Source organism: Miscanthus floridulus, chromosome 9, assembly GCF_019320115.1.
Source record: "Miscanthus floridulus cultivar M001 chromosome 9, ASM1932011v1, whole genome shotgun sequence".
In the NCBI taxonomy this organism is placed as follows: domain Eukaryota; kingdom Viridiplantae; phylum Streptophyta; class Magnoliopsida; order Poales; family Poaceae; genus Miscanthus; species Miscanthus floridulus.
Window position 1 is genome coordinate 111,648,900 of NC_089588.1, and position 19,984 is coordinate 111,668,883.

General features: G+C 45.3%; 1 pseudogene; it reads right to left on the reverse strand.

The window, feature by feature from the left end:
* Positions 1–472: 472 nt before the first annotated feature.
* LOC136480580 (disease resistance protein PIK6-NP-like) lies at positions 473–9,692 on the reverse strand (annotated as a pseudogene).
* Positions 9,693–19,984: the final 10,292 nt, after the last annotated feature.

The window sequence follows — 19,984 nt, forward strand, 5'->3', positions numbered from 1 at the left end:
GCGTGGGCGGTCCTGTCCTGTCCATCACGAAAGACGAAACACAGAGGCAAACTGATGATGATTACGACTAAGGCGGTCAACAAAAACACTTGACACGATTAAGGGACCCCCCCCCCCCCCCCCCCCCCCCCCCCCCCCCCCCGCGGAACAAAATAGAAAATGGAACCCGCCCTTCCTCCGCTCCCCAACGCGCTCCTATCCCCATATACAGACAGATGCGCGACAACAATAGAGTAATAATAATCTACTTACAGGCCTTTTCCACCATATACAGACAGAGAAAGTAACGCACCTAGTAATTGGATAAGAGAACAGAATATACAATCCCAACTGAATACGTGTCCACATTCAACACGGGAGCCTTTATTATACATACAGGAATATATAGACACACAACAGTCGGTGCTCACTCTCAGAAGATTATAAGACAGAGAAGAAGAGAGAAGAGAGAAGAAGAACAAATAAAGAATAATTAAGGGTAACCTCCAGCTCTCTGACGCCTAAGATGAACGGGGCTGGACCTCCATCTCGGAGCTGGTTTCATGGGATGCTTCACAAGCTGAAGCTGCAGTTCTCTCTTGAGTGCGTCGTCAAAGGAACCCAGAAGCCATACTTGCTTGAGGGAAACTGGGTGCTCTAGCCCAGAAAACTGCATCTCTGACCCTTCAAGGCAGTGGAGATTCAGATGTTCAAGTTTCTGCATCGCACCCTCGTGAAACCTTAGATGCAACTTGGATTTGCAGGCAATCTCGAGGACCTGGAGTTTCCTGAAATAATGTTCAGTAGAGGGAAATTGGAGCTCACCATCTTGATCCTTGTTGACGCGGAGGCGTAGAGTCTGCAGATTTGGTATGCTCCCGAGGACCTCTATGACCTCTGCTGTGAACAGTGTAGTCATCTCTAATGTCAGCTTCACCAGATTATCATGGTTCTTGATGTCCCCTGGCAGCTCCTCTACATGGCCGTACATCTTGAGGCTCCGTAGGTTTGTGGGAAAGGAGATGTCTTGCCAATGAACGAAATGGTTGTGTTTCTCGAACTGCAGTGTCAAGGATTCCAAATGTTTCTTTGAGCTTAAACAGTAATGAAAAGAAAATCTTCCCTGTTTGCCACTGATGCCAGAGATTTCGAGTTTCTTCAACTGGGGAAGGATCCAAGCCAAAGATATTTCATCCAGAATGGCCTCCCCGTCTGCGGTATTTACACAGACGGTACCCAGCGTTTGCAAGGCCTGCAGTCTCTTAATCCCTCTAGGTACCTCAACACCACCACTGCGAGAGCCAACAACAGGTCCACCTGCACGTCTGAGGAACTTGTTGGGCAAGAAGGACGCCAGAGTGCGCCACCTGCTACTTGATGGCGGCGTCGATCCCTGCTCCGCATCATCAGTCCATGCAACGGTGGTACCTGCAAACAATGTGCGGATCGATGTAGCTCCAATGGTAGAGCGCTTGCTTTGTATTTGAGAGGCACGGCCGGGTTTTCATAAAAAAAATGGTACCTGCACGAATGTACTGCATCTTCCTTAGCCTGGTGATGAATGGTGGCAGCATGCGGATCCTGGTGCCTCTGATATCCAGAGTTTGCAGCTGCACCAGGCCACCCACGGGTTCTGGCAGCTTGTCAATGGATGTGTCTCTGATATCCAGAGTTTGCAGCAGCACCAGCTCACCCACGGAGTGTGGTAGCCGAGTGATTCCACTCTGTCCTCTGAGGGAGAGGAACTTGAGACGAGACGGCAGCTTCCCAATCTCATTGAAGTTATCATCAGTTACGTTCCTTGCATTCTCTAGATCCAGCACCCGAAGCACCCTCATCCTGTCCAAGACGTAGAATGACCGAAACTCTTGAAACACCGTCAGAGACCGTAGCCGTGAGAAGTCCAAACTCTCGAACAATATCCGATCTAGCTCCCAGCTGCTTCCGATGGCTAGGTGCTGTCCTATGCCTTCTGTGGTCAGGCGGCCATGCCCCTGCTTCTCCAGTGCAGAGACTTTCACTGGAAAGAAAATGGTCTCTTCCACTGGCGCTGACAAGACGTACTCACGGAAGAAGCCGTTGACTCGGTACCCAATCTCCTTGCCTGCCTCCACTACTGGCTGCATGATGCTCAGTGCGGCGACCTCGTCGAACATCTTCTCTGCGTACTTCTCCACGCTATTGCTGTCGGTGCCCTTTGAGTAGCCCTCGGCGATCCATCGCCTGATCAAACGCCTTCGCCGAATGATGGTGTCCTGTGAAAAGATTGATAGATACAGCATGCATTTCTTCAGATGGCGAGGGCAAGCATCCAGGTAGGAATGCATCCAGGCAGGTAGGCCCCGCAATGAATCAAACTCTGGGTTGCTGGCTAGCTCCTGCATGAAGTTGTCGCTCAGACGCATCATCTCCTGTCGGAGGACGTCTCTTGGTTTTGTGGTCAAGTATCTTGCCACAGTAATTATCACTCCAGGAAGCCCGCCGCACTTGGGCAAGATAATATAGTTTGCTTCTTCTTCTTCCATCTCATCCTCCAGATAGCATCCTTTCTCCCCGAGCACCTATCGGTTAACCGAGTTTGAAAAAAACGAAACCCCATTAGCATCAACTCAAAGGAAGCAAATGAACATGCATGCATTTGACAGAGAGCGGCGGGCTACAACGCTAGTATTTCTGAAGTGGTATTTCCCCGTAATGATCAATCTTATATTGTGACGCAGATGACGCACAAGCTGAACTAGCTAACAAAGCAAACACAAATTTAAAATATTACATATTTGGTTTCACGTGAAGAGGAAAACAGAGATCTAAACTAGACTCAGCTGAATAAACTTGCTAAGATCATTATACACATAAAAAAGCTAAAAGAATACACACACACCTCTTCAGGTAATTGATATTTTGCAAAGAACCTAATATGTAAACGTTCTGTTCGAACAAAAAAAAATTCCTGCCAATTGAACCTTGTGAATGTTCTGGTCACTGAAAAAATAGATATTTCACAGGTGAATTTATGTTCCACTAAAGAAAAATTTCCTAGCTTTATGACAAAAATGATCAAGGAACGAAAATGAATTCAAAAACAAAAATATGAGCTACTGGAGCATCAACAAAAGGAATCAAATCGGGATTCTTGCATAAGCAAATTATCATTCACTTAATTTGCCAATATTCACCAAAAACAACAATGAAAATTAGGGTATACACATTGAATCTTAGAAAATAGAAAAACTAAGAAGAAGAAAAGGTGAAATGAAGCAGATGTTGCTCATCTTTCCTTCAGAAATCAAAATGCATTCAGTCGTAGCTATACATGTCCAAACGAGCGGCATCTAACGTAGTATGCATAGTTTAATCTCCCGAAGCAGAAAAACTTAGTGAGAAAATAAAAATTAGCCGAGAAATAAGCCAAGGGTATCCGAGGCATGATTCGTTCTAAAGTTACCAATAATTTGGCAAAATATATTTTATTGGAACTAGCTTGCTTTTTAAAGCGTTGTGAATTACTATTTTATTTGGGTAATTTATTAACTTTGATACAAAAGAAATTAGGCAGATCTTGTATTTTTCCGTAGCCACATGCCTCACTTCTCTAAGCCAAATGGTAATTGATAATAGTGTTTTACCGATGCAGTGTCATTTTAATTATGATTGGTATCATGTCATCTATATCTCTACATTTAAAATTCAACATTGTATTTCATAATTAAGGGACACAAAATACAAATGTCACTAGCTCGGAGGTGAACTGACACGGTATTAACAGTTCAGGGACAAAGTCTTCTTTTTTTCTTGCGCGGGTGGGGGCTGGGTTTCAGCACCGCAACCAAATTGCTTTGGGGTGTTGCATTGTTTTTAAGTTAGATCACTACGCACAACGGAATTGAGCAAGAACATAAAACAATGGAACAGTGGTTGTGAGTAAACACACCTTTATAAACAGTTCACAGGCTGCATCAGGTTCTAGACCTTTGATGTTGTACACTGCATCATTAGATGATGGCGCACAATGTTTGGCGACACTTTCATCTGAAGTAACGATAATGATACAGCTTCGAGGATGTCCATATTCTTTGAAGTTAGATTTTATGAAATCCCAGTCATCCTTGGAGTGCAAACCATCAATGACGACAAGGCGTTTACTGTCTTGCATTTTGTGCATGAGTAATTCCAGGGCGACGTCCGTGGGATTGAAAGGATGGGATACATTCACCCAAGTATGCCTGTAGAATTTATCACATATAGCCCGGACAAGAACTGATTTCCCAACACCAGGCATCCCCCACACTGAAATAAGGCGACGTTTCTTGGACTCCTCAAAAAGTTTGTCCACTTTCTCATGCCCAAGAAGGCCATAGTGTTCCCTTATAAACGAATGGACTGTATCATTTTGGAAAGCCTGCAAATACGGACAGAGAGATGAACGAACGAGTTGAGAATAGAATTTGGGAGCGAGATTAACTAATTTAATAAAAAATACTATTCACCTATGACAGTATGAAGTAAAAAAATAAGGACATATACAAATAAGCGAAACATAAAATTTCTCAACTCACATCAAACCACTATGGTCTGTTATCAATTGGATCATCGACCTACACTAGTACTATCTATATCCCATCATATAGCTAGTTCTAGGTTTGTTATAAACTTCTACTCATGCTATTTTAAATTTCAGTACTACAAAATTGAATTTAGGAGACAGGGATTTTTTTCCAAATGTGGTCATGAATTTTCACTTAAATAATTGAGAGAATTCCTTATTTGACACTGAAGAAATGACCCGTTCCTTTCTTGGCCCTCAAAAAATTTTCGTTCCCTATTTGACACCGAGTTCAACTTTCGTTCCTTCCGTGACACTCGGTTGCGTTTTCCATCCGGCCACCGTTAACTGCGCTATGAAAAGGCGATTTTGCCCCTGTGGGCCCCACCACCCTTCTCCTCTCCTCCTCCATGCAGTCGCCTCGCTCCCTCCGTCTCCCCGCAGTCGCGCAGACACGCCCGTCCCTCCCGATGGCGCCCTCCACTCTTTCCCTCTCTCCACTCTCTCTCCCTCCCTCCAACTCTCCATTCTGAGGCCCTCTCCCTCCCGAGCACGGCGGTGGTCCTCCCTTCCCATGGCGCGGCGGCGCTCCTCCCTTCCCTAGGCGCGGCGGCGCCCCTCCATTCCCTAGGCGCGGTGGCGCCCCTCCCTTCCGCGCTCCTCCCTCTCCTCGATGGCGACCGGCGGTAGACTAGAGCGGCGACGACGGTGGCGTGGTGGAGCAGGCGGCCGCGACGACGGCGGTGGAGTCCGGCGAGATCCGGCCTCGGGGCGCGCGGATCCGGCCTCGGGGCGCGCGGATCCAGCCTCGGGGCGTGCGGATCCGGCCTCGGGCGACCGGCGGTGGACTAGAAGTGGCGACGACGGTGGCGCGGTGGAGCAGGCGGCCGCGACGATGACGGTGGAGTCCGGCGAGATCTGGCCTCGGGGCTCGCGGATCTGACCTCGGGGCGCGCGGATCCGGCCTCGGGGCGCGCGAATCCACCCACGGATCTAGCGAGCTCGCTGGCGGCAAATCGAGGGCGGGCACGAGCGCGGCAGCGCTAGATCTGTTGGTGGGGAAGCCGGATTCGGCTCGACGGTGGAGGATGCACCCCGGCGGCAGATCTAGCGAGCGTCGACGGCTGCCCGTGGATGGGCTCGGTGGGCCCATGGGTGGCGGGGACGGCCGGCGGCCTTCTCAGGTGGCGTGGCCGCGGACTGGGGGAGGACACGGTGGCCTGGAGGAGAGGAGGGAGAAGGGTGGTGGGGCCCATAGGGGCAAAATCGTCTTTTCACAGTGTAGTTAACGGTGGCCGGATGGAAAACGCGACAGAGTGTCACGGAAGGAACGAAAGTTGAACTCGGTGTCAAATACGGAACGAAAATTTTTTGAGGGCCAAGAAAGGAACGGGTCATTTCTTCAGTGTCAAATAAGGAATTCTCTCTAAATAATTGGAGGCTGAAGGATAACGACCACATCTCAAAATTGTAAATGGGCCCATTTACAACAGAGGCCGCCGTTTTAAGGAAACCACCTCTGAAAATTGTGTGGCCCATCTAAAGACAAAAGCCCATTTAGCCATATATATATGCTTAGAATTTCCAGGAAACTTTATGCCAAGAAACCCAACCCTTACCCCCGCCCCAAGTTTACTCCCTTACTCGTCCTCTCCCTCCCACTCACCGCATCCTCCCCATCTTTGTCCTCAATGTGTCGCCCTTGCTTATCGCTCTGACCATCGTAGCCTGTCGAGAGTCTAACACAGGGTGTGTTAAGTCACCGAGTTATGGAATCGACAGTCCATCTAAACCACTAGTTGACTCTCTGAGCCTACCGGGACCTCGGGGGCTACACCCATTGGGTGCGCTCGCACGCACCTACTGGCAACTAAGAGAAGGCTCGGTGGCCTGCAGGTGGCCCTCCCCCCGATGGAGTCCTGACCTAGCTAGGCCTCAAGGGCTAGGCCAAGCTACTGCCATTGTAGCTGACCCAGCCTTGGCTCGGGGAGAACGCTCCTCTCGAGCCAAGAGGAGAAACCAGCTCTAGAATCTGTCAGACGCTCATAGCCTAATAGGCACAAAAGCATCGCACCGCCATAGGGTGTTGTTGGCCACTCCCTCAGTAGGGTCATGCCCTAGGCATGACACATTAGGACAAGGAACTCCCCCGGCGGGAGGCTCATGATCCGCCAGGCAGCATCCCTGGATGAGAAGGGCCTTGCGTGCCAAGGAACCTAGGAGAAGGCTTGCCTAGGGAAGGCGCCGCTGCTGTAGACAGCACCATGTGGTAGCAAAGGCGTTACGGAATGTAGACGTTTTGTTAGCGCCCAGCTATAAGACAAAGAAGGACTCGGCGGCACCAAGCGGGAGATGAAGACCAAAGCCCAGGGAGAGAAACCGTAGGACACATCACCCGATTTGTAGTCCCATCGCCTCCCCAATATATAAGACAAGGCATGGGCTCCTGTAGAAAAGGACGGAAACCTAAGAGATCCCCGGTTCAACAAAAGTAGAAACCAATCAATCGTCCACTCGGTCAAGAGCCCAAGCAAATCCCTATATTAGCATAGCGCTACCATATGTGAACAACAAACTCGACTACGACTATGGCTAGATGTAGGGCACCATATTGCTAGAAGTAGGGCACCAAAGCCTAAACCACAAGATAAATTGCCTGTGTCTCTGAGCGTTTTTGAATGCTTAAGCCATCGGAGTCACACACATCAACCACCGTCGAACAACACGATGCTTGTCATGGTTCCAAACCCATGGCACTGCCAGCTCTGCCTGCCCCTCCCTAACCCACTGCCTCTGCCTGCCCCTTCCACTGCTACCCTGACTTGCTTTGCCCCTCCTACCACCCCTTTCTGACTCGCCGCCTTCATTGGTGATCACAAGCCATAGTATATCAATGACCTCGGCCTTGGAGTAGGACACAAGGAACCAGAGCTTAGTGGCGGGGTCTAGATTATCGTCCACAAGTGGGCGGAGGTTGGTGACTGTGTCGTCACTCACGATCTGGTGGCATGGAATTCAAATTTGGTGGTACATACTCTAGATCTAGCGATACGAACTCTTGATCCGGTAGCATAGGCTCTAGATTCAGTGGCACAATGTCTGCCAATGCTGCGGCTTCATGGAGATAAGCAGGCTACCTCAACAAGGTGCTAGATAGGCTTCCTGGATAGGGTCGTTGGGGCGCCTGCATTTGGGCGCTGAGAAAATGAGCTGCCTCTGGAAACTAAAATGAGCCGCGTCATCTAGAGATTGGGAGGCTCTAGCCTAGAAACGAGTTTTTTTAGCATGCGTAGAAGCACAAAGAAAGAGATTGGGAGGCTGTGGCCTAGAAAAAAGGTGTGATACAAAGGTTTGAACCTTGGTGGGTAGCGTCCTACTGTAGTACTTAAAAGTACAGTCTATAACCTAAAGTCTTTATTTTGAAAAATATATAAGAGTGTTAATAAAAAATACCGTAAGTACCAATGTGGCACCTTAATTTAAGGATAAAAAAATCTGTAACAAAAGATTAGACTATTATATATTTCAAATTTGGAATTTAGATTCATGACATCATAAGATATATGCTGATGTAAACCGGAGTAATCATAGTTTAAGCTAAGATTTTAACTGAATATATATTGAAGATACACAGAGGTACCAAGCAAATGAAAAAAAGTATAGATATGGATGAACCTATAGATCAGTAGTTGAGACTACAAGACTATTCCTTCAATTCCAAATTATAAGTTGCTTAATTGACTTTTTTGGTACATCATTATTTCTATGTATCTAGGTATAACATATGTCTAGATACATAGTAAAATTGATGTACAAAAAAAAATCAAAACGACATAATTTACAACGGAGTGAGTAATATATTATGCATATTGTGTTAGAAATGAATAAAGAGAAAAACTAATAATTTAATATATCTATTTTTATATTAGTCAAATACATTAAACAATAACTAGTGCTTATGTCTTCTAAAATTATAGCATGTGCGAGAGAACGTGTTCATAGACTAGTAAATACTAAATTCATTAATGGAAATGTATATATAATTTATGCACCATTAACACATACTAGATCCAACAGTTTTCAAGATTTACCTCATTGTAAAAGACGTAGACCGAGTGATCAGTTGAAAAGTGCCTCAGCTCGGATACTAAGCACGGTTCCCCAGGACAAAGGCTAGCAATTTCGAGGTCGTGAGTCGACGCAACGATCCGGCTCCCGTTCTTCATGTCGGGTAGATATGTCTTAACGTGTCATCCCACTGTGAGATGGTGGACAGATCTTCCAAAACGACGAGGTATCTCTGCTTGTTGACCTGCTGCACGAACTCCTGGGTGAGACTATAAGCACCTTGGCTCCCTTCCATCATTGTCAGGGCGCGTACGCCAACAACTTCTCCTCCTAGTGCTTCGCAAGAGTTTGTGTAGAACTGAGCCACCAAGCATCGGATGAACTCATGAGGATTGAACGGATGCTGTAGCTTCACCCAAGCACGACATTGAAAGTTCTTATGGATCCTTTGATCGCCATACGCCTTCCTGATGATGGATATTTTCCCATGATCGCCTCCTGTTCCACATATCGAAATTACTTGAAGTTCCTTATCTTCCCTAATGATCAATCCGGCAAGATCATCTGAGAGCCCACTTTTCTTCTTAGTGGCATTGAGGAGAATGTCACCAAATGACCTTTTACTTGCAGCAGCCATTTCCTGCGGCGGTAGGGCCAGGGGTTTGGAACCAGAGTCGCTAATGAGGTTGTAGCGTATGTTCCTCTGGCTCACGTCCACCACCCGGGCCCTGAGCAGCTTTGTCTCGCCCACTGCTGCGTCCACCGGCAGTAGCGCTCCCGTCTTGCCCCCACAGGACGGCAGCAGCCGTAGCCACCACGACCTCTTTGTCGTGTCGATGTGGAGGATGAAATCGATACTGTCCTCCACGTCGTTGGACAGGTCGCGGACCTGCCGCACCCATGTCCCCACGATCTTATTCTTGACATGCTCCTCACTGGCGGTGTCGAGGAAGGACTGCATCATCTCGAACTCGCCCGTGATGAACACCAGGTCACGTTGCACGGTCAGCCACTTCTCAGCGTCCTCCTTGATGGCAGACTGGACCTTGCTCACCAGCGCCTCCACCGCCGCCTTGGAGATGCCAACGGCGAGATCCGCCATTGTTCTCCTGATGTTAATGCTATGTGTTTGCTTGTGTGTCAGAACTCATGAAGCTAGCAGTGGCGCTGCTAATGCTCAGAGTTGTGTGTATCCGCTGAGCGTATAGAGTTGTGGTAATAAAGCGGATGTTGGTTGTATGAAGCACCAAATTTTGTGGTTGAGGCAATGCACATTATGCTTGTCAATGTGTGCAGCTAACCTATAAGCACTCAAGGTATTTGTTCCTGATGATGGACAGGATATAAATCATAAATCGTTTCTGCTACTTCCTCTTTTCACAATGAATCTCTCTTTGTGCACTTTTGTGTTGTGCAAGCAAAAGACATCAAGTGATGCTTGCTTGTAATGTGGGTAATCCTTAAGGCGCTCAAAGGTTCAAGGACGACCACAGTTCGCAGGACCAGAGCCAACGCCTACGCATGGAGCTCAATAAATAACATTTAACATTTCCAGGGTGCGCAAATTAAGTCACACCTAGCATTTCTTTAGCTCCTTTTTGCTTTCTTGAATTGTTATTTTTTTACTCTACCTTTTTTATTTCTTTTTAAATTATCTGTAGGGGGTGCAAACCCCTCTAGTTTCATAAAAAAAAAAAACAATGCACGTATGGATGGTAAAGCCCACAAAGTTGTGATGCACCTTGTTAGAAAACCGAGGTTTCCAGAAGGTGAGACATGTAGGGTCTTCACCTAGTCGGATGCCCTGGGCGAAGGTGTGGAAAGTGGTAGGTGGGTCCAGGTAAAATTAGAGTTTTATAAATGTATTCACCAACCTTTCCTTTACAGGATTTATACCCCCTTTTATAGGGCACTATTTGCTGTTGCGCCGTATTACAACAATACCTTGCGACCGTCGTGGTACATTCCCGGTATATCCCTGTGCTAATACAAGCTGCCCGGGGTAGTTTGGGTATCCTCTTATTCAACCGCCTCTCCTTACTGGGCCGCTACTGTGAGTCCGTCTGTGGCCCATGGCCTAGCACCGCCGCCTTGCATGAGCTTCCTTGGCTCCTAGAACCTCCGCCCGAGGTGCCTCCGCCCGGACTTTCGCACCGACACTTGGGCCGTAGCCTCCGCCTGTATCGCCAGAGCCTTCGCCTTCGGCTGCCTTCGGCTGCCTTCGGGCGCCTTCACCGCTGCTTCTGGACCTTCGCCCAGGGCAGCTGACTAGGCGAAGGTTCCGTTGTTTTTTTCCCTGCACAATGCTCACAGAACTTTGTTAATCGTTAGTTCTGAGCGCCACTACGAGCCTCGGAGCCTCCGCGACTCGTAACCGTGTCCCAACAATTCCCCCCTTGAGGGCATGGTCTGATGCTGGTGGGCCTTGTCCTCAAAATCTGGTCCTTAGGTTCTAAGGTGCAGAGGCTCTTGCGCATGTGGACGCTGCCCCCCATTCCCCCTAGATCGCCTGAATCAGACCGTTGCACTGGTGACGTGTCGTCGTTTGGTTCGCTGTGGTGGCTCTAAAACCAACGCATTTTGAACGGATGCGACTGTTGGCCCCTAAAGTTGAAGCGCCGGGGGCGGGGGCTATATAAGTGGGCAGTAGGTGAAGGTTGCGTCGTATCGATTGTGCTGTCGCTTTCCCAGCTTTTGCTTTCCAAGCTTTTCCCTCTTGCCCTTGCCCTTGGCCTATATGCTTTTAGCCTTCGCTCCCTTTTGTTCTTGGCCAGCGCTTTGGAAGTGGCTTCTCCCATTAGTCCTCCTCCCCACCGGGCTAGTTTCTTCAGTCCATACCGCCGGCTTCTCGACGTTAGGGCGATTGGGTGGTCTACGTGCTTTGAGTGTATGGTTGCCAGTACGGAGGCGCAGGAGCTAGCGGAGGATCTTGGAAGTGTTGAAGCCTCCGTTGCAGATCTCATAAGTGTAGAGGAGGCAAAGGATATGGCTGGCCCGAGCAAGACATGGGACTTTGGCCCCTCGTTCATGACAGCGGACATGACGAAGAGCTGTGGAAGTTGGGTTGTTTTGGTGAGGCCAAGGTGAAGCCTCCGGAAGGGGAGACGGTTCCCAAGCCGTAGGCCGCTGATGCCTGGTTTTCAGGGATTTCTTCATTTGCGGCCTTCACTTTCCAGTGGCCCACTTCCTTTATCCAGTCCTAGAGGCATTTGAGGTACAACTGCATCACCTCACCCCTAATGGTATCGTTACTTTGAGAACATTCTGCTAGGCCTGTTTGTCTTATGGTGTAGAGCCCAATATTAGTACTTCTATGAGTACTATGAGCTCTAGCACCAGCCCAAACGGGTTGGCGAAGACCAGTTGATAGACCAGTATGGGAGCTACGCGTTCATGCCATGGAGGAATCAGAAGGGCGAGAAGTTGGAAATTTCCTTCGCTCAGAAGAACAAATGGTCAAAGGATTAGATGTAATACTGGTTTACGTGAGGACCGGGGCTTGACTTCTACTGGTGAAAGCTCTAGTTTGGTTTTGGTGAATTGTTGAAACCCTAAGTGCTAACCTAGTTTATCAAGTGATCATGAGATAGGTAGCACACTCCAAGTGATGAAGCAAATGAAGATCATAGCATGATGATGATGATACCATGATGATGATCAAGTGCTTGGACTTGGAAAGAAGAAAGAGAAAAATAAAAAGCTCAAATCAAAGGTATAAACCATATGAGCTATTTTGTTTTGGTGATCAAGACACTTAGAGAGTGTGATCACATTTAGGATTGATAGTCATACTATTAAGAGGGGTGAAACTCGTATCGGAATGCGGTTATCAAAGTGCCACTAGATGCTCTAACTCATTGCATATGCATTTAGGATCTAGTGGAGTGCTAACACCCTTGAAAATATTTGTGAAAATACGCTAACACATGTGCACAAGGTGATATACTTGGTGATTGGCACATTTGATTAAGGGTGGTGAAGTTTTAGGTGCAAGGGTAAGTAACTCCACTGGCGGAGTGTCCGCCCGTAGAGTGCAGACAGTCCGACAGTGCCACTGCCACCCTAGACAGAAAAGACGGATGTCACTAGGAGTGACCAGACGCTAGCCACGGTTGGACCGGCACGTCCGGTCAGATGTATCAGCGAAGACACTGGCATCGGTCAAATGATCGGATGCTGGGTCGCTCTACGACCAGACGCTGGCAGGGTGCGTCTGATCAGTGTTGATGTACGCTGATGTGAGGCGCACAGAGGAGACGTTGAATGACTGGACACTGGGTGAGTCCGATCGGGCATCATGAAAATTCACGTTTGGAACCTTACTGGAAATGACCGAACGCTGAGGTCCAGCGTCCGGTCACTTTCTAACTGACGCGTCCGGTCAACTGATGACCGTTGAAATCTAACGAACAATATTTGAAGTAGGGGACACATGGCGTGAATCACGTGACCGGACGCTAAGGGCCAGCGTCTGGTCACCCCACACTGTATCTAGTGAAGGGGTACAATGGCTCTATTTTGTGGGGGCTTCTATTTAAGCCCCATGGCCGGCTCAAGCTCAATCTCTTGGCCATTTAGATTGACATAGCAACCTTGTGAGCTTAGCCAAAGCCCTCCCACTCATCTCCATCATTGATTCATCATCTTTGTAAGATTGGGAGAGAATCCAAGTGCATTGCTTGAGTGTTTGCATCTAGAGGCACTTGGTGTTCGTGTTTCACTACGGGTTTCGCTTGTTACTCTTGGTGGTTGCCACCACCTAGACGGCTTGGAGTAGCGAGGATCGTCGAGCGAAGGGTGGTGAATGTCTCTGGCTCCGATCATGGTGATTGTGAGGGGTTCTTGACCTTTCCCCGACGGAGAGCTAAAAGGTACTCTAGTGGATTGCTCGTGGCTTGTGTGATCCTCATCTTGTGTTGGTTGTGCGGCACCCTATTGAGGGTTTGGCGTGTGAAGCCAATTAGCGCATGAACCCCCAAGTGAGTGAATCGCCACAACGAGGAGTAGCTTGCCAGCAAGCAAGTGAACCTCGGTAAAAATCATTGTGTTCATCATTGATTCCGAGGTGATTGGTCTTCATTGGTATTCATTCTTGTGATTGATTGGTTCCTTCATCTACACGGCGGTATAACCTTCTTGATCACTCTCTTTACATTACCACAAACTAGTTGTCAAGCTCTTTAGTGTAGCTAGTTGTGAGAGCTTGCTTGGTTGGTTGGTGTGGCTCTTTAGTTAGCCTTTGCGAGCACACTAACATAGGGTAGTGTCATAGCTATTGTGTGAATACATACTATCTAAACTAGAATTGTGGTAGGTAGCTTGCATTTTGAGTAGGCTAGCGCAACACTTGCTTCACCTCATAATTGTCTAACCATTTTGTTAAGTGTTGTTATAGAAATTTTTATTAGGCTATTCACCCCCCTCTAGCCATTAGGACCTTTCAAGTGGTATCAGAGCCGAGGTCACCGTGATTTAAGGCTTAACAACCTTCGGTGTAAAAATGTCTCAAATCAACAACACAAAGAAGCCACCCCAATTTGATGGCTCCAACTATCCCTATTGGAAGGCTAAGATGACAACTTATATCAAGTCAATCAATAGAAAGGTTTGGAAGGTGGTAGAGACAAAGATTGAGATTGAAAATGAAGAGGCTCCCACCGCCGCCGAAGAAATACTACTCCAAAATAATGACATTGCTCTTAGTGCCATCCATGATGCTTTGGATGAAAGAACATTTGAGCAAATCAAGAATATTGAGATGGCTCATGAGGCTTGGAAGAAGTTGGAAGAATTATTTGAGGGCACTCAAGCCGTGAAGAGTGCTAAGGCATACATCCTCAAAGAGAAGTTTGCAAGCTTCAAGATGAAGGAGGATGAGAGTGTGCCAGAGATGTTCCATAGGCTTCAAGTGCTTGTCAATGATCTTAAAGCACTTGGTGAAGAAATGAAGGACAAGAACTTTTCCCACAAGTTCTTGAGATGCTTACCTTCAAGATTTGGTACATTGGTCACCATTCTAGTGAGAAGCGGTTTGGACACCATGACACCAAACCAAGTATTGGGAGATATAATGACCAATGATACTTATAGAGATGATGATGAGAAGGAAGAAAAGAAGGAGAAGAAAGATGAGAAGAAGGATGACAAGAAGAAGAGCATGGCATTCAAAGCCACATCATCCAAGGGCAAAGCTAAGCAAGAAACATCAAGTGAAGAAGATGAATCTTGGGATGATGATGAGAAGATGGCTCTCTTTGTCAAGAGATTTGGCAAGTTCATGGTGAAGAAGGGCTATCGTGCTAGAAGGAAGAAGTCTTCATCCAAGAACAAGGAAGAGTCAAGAAGGTGCTTCAAGTGTGGAAGCAAAGATCATCTTGTTGCTCAATACCCATACAATAGTGATAATGATGATGACAACAAGAAGAACAAAAAGAAGGACAAGAAGGAAAAGAAAGAGAAGAAGGACAAGATGGCATTCAAGAAGAAGAAGGGTGGTTCATATGTAGTCACTTGGGATAGTGATGCTTCCTCAAGTGATGATGATGATGATGATAGTGATGATAACAAGACCACCAAGAAGAAGGATCGTGCAAGCATTGCTATCAATGAGAAGCCTTCTCTCTTCGAATCTTCATCATGCTTCATGGCTAAGGCCACTAAGGTATAATCTTGTGATGATGAAAGTGATGAAGAACATGATGATGAAAATGAACATGAAAATGAAAATGATAGTGATAGTGATAATGATGAACCCACTAAAGATGAATTATTTGACATGCTAGAAGATGCTAGAGAACACTTTGACATCAAGAGAAGGGAATGCAAAAGCTTGCGTAAGGAACTAAAAGACCTTAAGCAAGCCTTTGATGAGCTCAATGCATCTCATGAGAGGCTAGAGGAAGCCAATGAGAAGCTTGGCAAAGCTCACAAAAAGCTTGAAAAGGCTCATTCATCTTTGCTTGATGAGCAAAATAAAAAGAAGCATGTTGAAACTTGCAATGTAGGTTTAACTTGTGATATAATTGATGAATCATTATCTATGCCTATCATTGTTCCTCCCACTAACCCTTCTTGTAGTACTTCTACTTCTACCTCATCTAGTAGTGATGGTCTCACTTGTGATGCCTCACTAGTGGTTGAGAATGAGAACCTCAAGAAGGAGGTCAATAAGCTCACTCACACCTTGGCTAAGGCTTATGGTGGTGAGGACCGCTTGCTTATGTACTTGGGTAGCCAAAGAGCTTCTCTCTATAAAGAGGGATTGGGCTATACCCCCAAGAAAGGCAAGGCGGCCTTTGCTCCTCACAAGACTAGTTTTGTGAAGAACAATGGTCGATTTTGCACAGTTGCAAGCAAGTTGGTCATGTAGAGCAAAAGTGCATGAACAAGAAGTCACAAGATAATGTATCCTCCATTAAGCTTGATTCTTTTTATGTACTTACCAAGGGTGCAAATGGTGTAAAGGCTAAGTTCATTGGTAAACCATGGATGGGCTCAAAGAAGAAAGCCATTTGGGTACCAAAGAGCTTAGTGGCTAACCTTCAAGGAGCCAAGCAAGTTTGGGTACCTAAAAGGAATTGATCTTCTTTTATAGGTTAATTACAAAGCCGGAGGAAGGCATTGGGCTCTTGATAGTGGGTGCACTCAACACATGACCGGTGATGCAAGGATGTTCAACTCAATCAACACCAATGGCAATGATGGTTATGATAGTATCACATTTGGTGATAATGGCAAAGGCAAGGTCAAAGGTCTTGGTAAGATTGCAATATCCAATGACATGAGCATATCCAATGTGTTGCTAGTAGAGAGCTTGAACTTCAATTTGCTATCCATGGCCCAATTGTGTGATCTTGGATTCAAATGCATATTTGGGGTAGATGATGTAGAGATCATAAGTGTAGATGGCTCTAACTTGATCTTCAAAGGCTTTAGATATGAGAATCTATACTTGGTTGATTTCAATGCTGGTGAAGCTAGATTATCTACATGCTTGTTCACTAAGTCTAGCATGGGTTGGTTATGGCATAGAAGGCTTGGTCATGTTGGAATGAAACAATTAAATAGATTGGTTAAGCATGACTTGGTTAGAGGCTTGAAAGATGTTGTGTTTGAAAAGGATAAGCTTTATAGCTCTTGTCAAGCCGAAAAACAAGATGGAAACACCCATCCCAAGAAAAGCATGATGAGCACTAGTAAAGCATTTGAGTTATTGCACATGGATTTGTTTGGGCCAACACAATACATTAGTATCGGTGAAAACAAATATGGCTTTCTGATAGTGGATGACTACACTAGATACACATGTGTATTCTTTCTAGTGGACAAAAGTGATGTATTTGCAACATTCAAATCATTTGTCAAGGGCATTCAAAATGAGTTTGAAACAACCATCAAGAGAGTTAGAAGTGACAATGGTAGTGAGTTCAAGAACACTAATATTGATGAGTTGTGTGATGAATTTAGAATTAGACATCAATTCTCAGCCAAGTACACACCTCAATCAAATGGCCTTGTTGAGAGAAAGAATAGAACACTCATTGATATGGCAAGGTCTATGCTTAGTGAGTACAATGTGAGTCAATCTTTTTGGACTGAAGCTATCAACACGGCTTGCTATTGTAGCAACCGCCTCTATTGTCACCGATTGAAAGAGAAAACACCATATGAGCTCTTGAATGGTAGAAAACCAAACATTGCATATTTTCGGGTTTTTGGTTGCAAATGTTATATCTTAAAAAAGGCACTAGATTGGGCAAGTTTGACAAGAAATATGATGAAGGATTCCTACTTGGTTATTCCACTACAAGCAAAGCATATAGAGTTTGGAATTTGGATAGTGGTACTCTTGAGGAAGTTCATGATGTTGAATTTGATGAAACCAAGGGTTCACAAGTAGAGAATGAGAACTTGGAAGATGTTAGAGGCATTCAACTTTCAAGTGCCATGAAGAACATGGATATTAGTGAATTGAGGCCTAGGCAAGTGAATGATGATGAAGATGATCAAGTGCAAGTGCTCTCTAACTCAAATGTGCAAGATGATACAAATCAAGCTAGCACAAGTGGCTCTCATGAAAATGAACAAGATCAAGTGGCTAGTACATCATCTCAACCTAATGATCAAGCAAGTGCAAGCAATCAAGTTCCAATCCTCCAACCAACCAATATTGCAAGGGATCATCCATTGGACACTATAATTGGAGATATTTCTAGAGGTGTACAAACAAGATCAAGATTGGCATCATTTTGTGAGCATTTCTCATTTGTGTCATCCATTGAACCAAAGAAGATAGATGAAGCATTGAAGGATGTTGATTGGGTGAATGCTATGCATGAAGAATTGAATAACTTCACAAGAAATCAAGTATGGGAATTAGTAGAGAGACCAAAGGGACACAATGTGATTGGAACCAAATGGGTCTTTAGAAACAAGCAAGATCAAGATGGGATAGTTGTAAGGAACAAAGCAAGATTGGTAGCACAAGGCTATACACAAGTTGAAGGTCTTGACTTTGGAGAAACATATGCCCCGGTTGCAAGATTGGAAGCAATTAGAATCTTGCTAGCCTATGCTTGTGCCCACAACATAAAGCTCTATCAAATGGATGTCAAGAGTGCATTTCTCAATGGCAACATCAATGAAGAAGTATATGTTGAGCAACCTCCCGGTTTTGAAGATGATAAGAAGCCTGACCATGTGTACAAGTTGAAGAAGTCATTGTATGGCTTGAAGCAAGCACCTAGAGCATGGTATGAGAGATTGAGGAATTTCCTACTCTCTAAAGGGTTCACAATAGGCAAGGTTGACACCACTCTTTTCATCAAGAAGATCGGAAAAGATCTATTTGTTTTACAAATCTATGTTGATGATATCATATTTGGATCAACCAATCAAGATTTTTGTGATGAGTTTGGAAAGATGGTTCACAATAGGCAAGGTTGACACCACTCTTTTCATCAAGAAGATTGGAAAAGATCTATTTGTTTTGCAAATCTATGTTGATGATATCATATTTGGATCAACCAATCAAGATTTTTGTGATGAGTTTGGAAAGATGATGTCTAATGAGTTTGAGATGTCCATGATTGGAGAGTTGAGTTACTTCCTTGGTCTTCAAATCAAGCAATTGAAGAATGGTACATTTGTGAGTCAAGACAAGTACATCAAAGACATGATCAAGAAGTTTGGTATGAGTGATAGCAAAGTCATTAGCACACCAATGGGAACCAATGGCAACTTGGATAGTGATGCAAGTGGAAATATGATGGATCAAAAGTTGTATCGGTCTATGATTGGAAGCCTACTCTATGTGACCGCATCAAGGCTGGATGTCATGTTTAGTGTATGCATGTGTGCAAGATTTCAAGCCTCACCAAGAGAAAGTCATTTGAAGGCTACAAAGAGAATATTGAGGTACTTGAAGTATACACAAAATGTTGGTTTGTGGTATCCCAAAGGAGCAAAGTTTGAGCTAGTTGGTTACTCCGACTCGGACTATGCGGGATGCAAGGTTAAAAGGAAGAGCACCTCGGGCACATGTTAATTGTTGGGAAGATCACTTGTTTCATGGTCATCAAAGAAGCAAAATAGTGTTACATTATCAACCGCCGAAGCCGAATACATATCCACCGGTAGTTGTTTTGCACAAGTACTTTGGATGAAGGCCAATTTGAGTGACTTTGGAATCAAGTTCAAGAGAGTGACATTGCTATGTGACAATGAGAGTGCAATCAAGTTGACAAACAATCCGGTTCAACATGCAAGAACAAAGCACATTGATGTCCGCCACCATTTCATAAGAGATCACCAATAAAAAGGGGACATTTGCATTGAGAGTGTAGGCATCGAAGATCAACTTGCCGATATATTCACCAAGCCATTGGATGAGAAAAGGTTTTGCAAACTAAGGAATGAGTTGAACATATTGGATTTCTCAAATATTTGTTGATGCACCTCCCCACTTATATGACATGCCTCTCCTTCGAGCAATCCAAGGTAAAAGTTGATTGGCATGGCATACATCCTTGCTAAGGACTTGTTTAGTGCATCTAGACATCTTTCATGTTTAATAGGCTCATTCATGAAAATCAAATGAATTTGATGATTGTATGGTACCACTATTGCTTCTATGCTTATTTTGATCTAGTGGTAGCATATGACATGTTTGTGGGCTTGTAAACCTAGTGTTTAATCTAGAAAATGAGCTCTAAGTGTTTAACTCAACATGGTACAAGATAACCCTTATTTGGAGGTGTGAAGAAGCTTGTCCTTGGATCAAACCGAATTAGATATCTTTGGCAAATGATCTAGATTGGACCAAATTTGGGAAAATTATCCTCACCCCATTGATTGACATTGATAATCCTAACCTATCTACTTTTTAAACCTTTG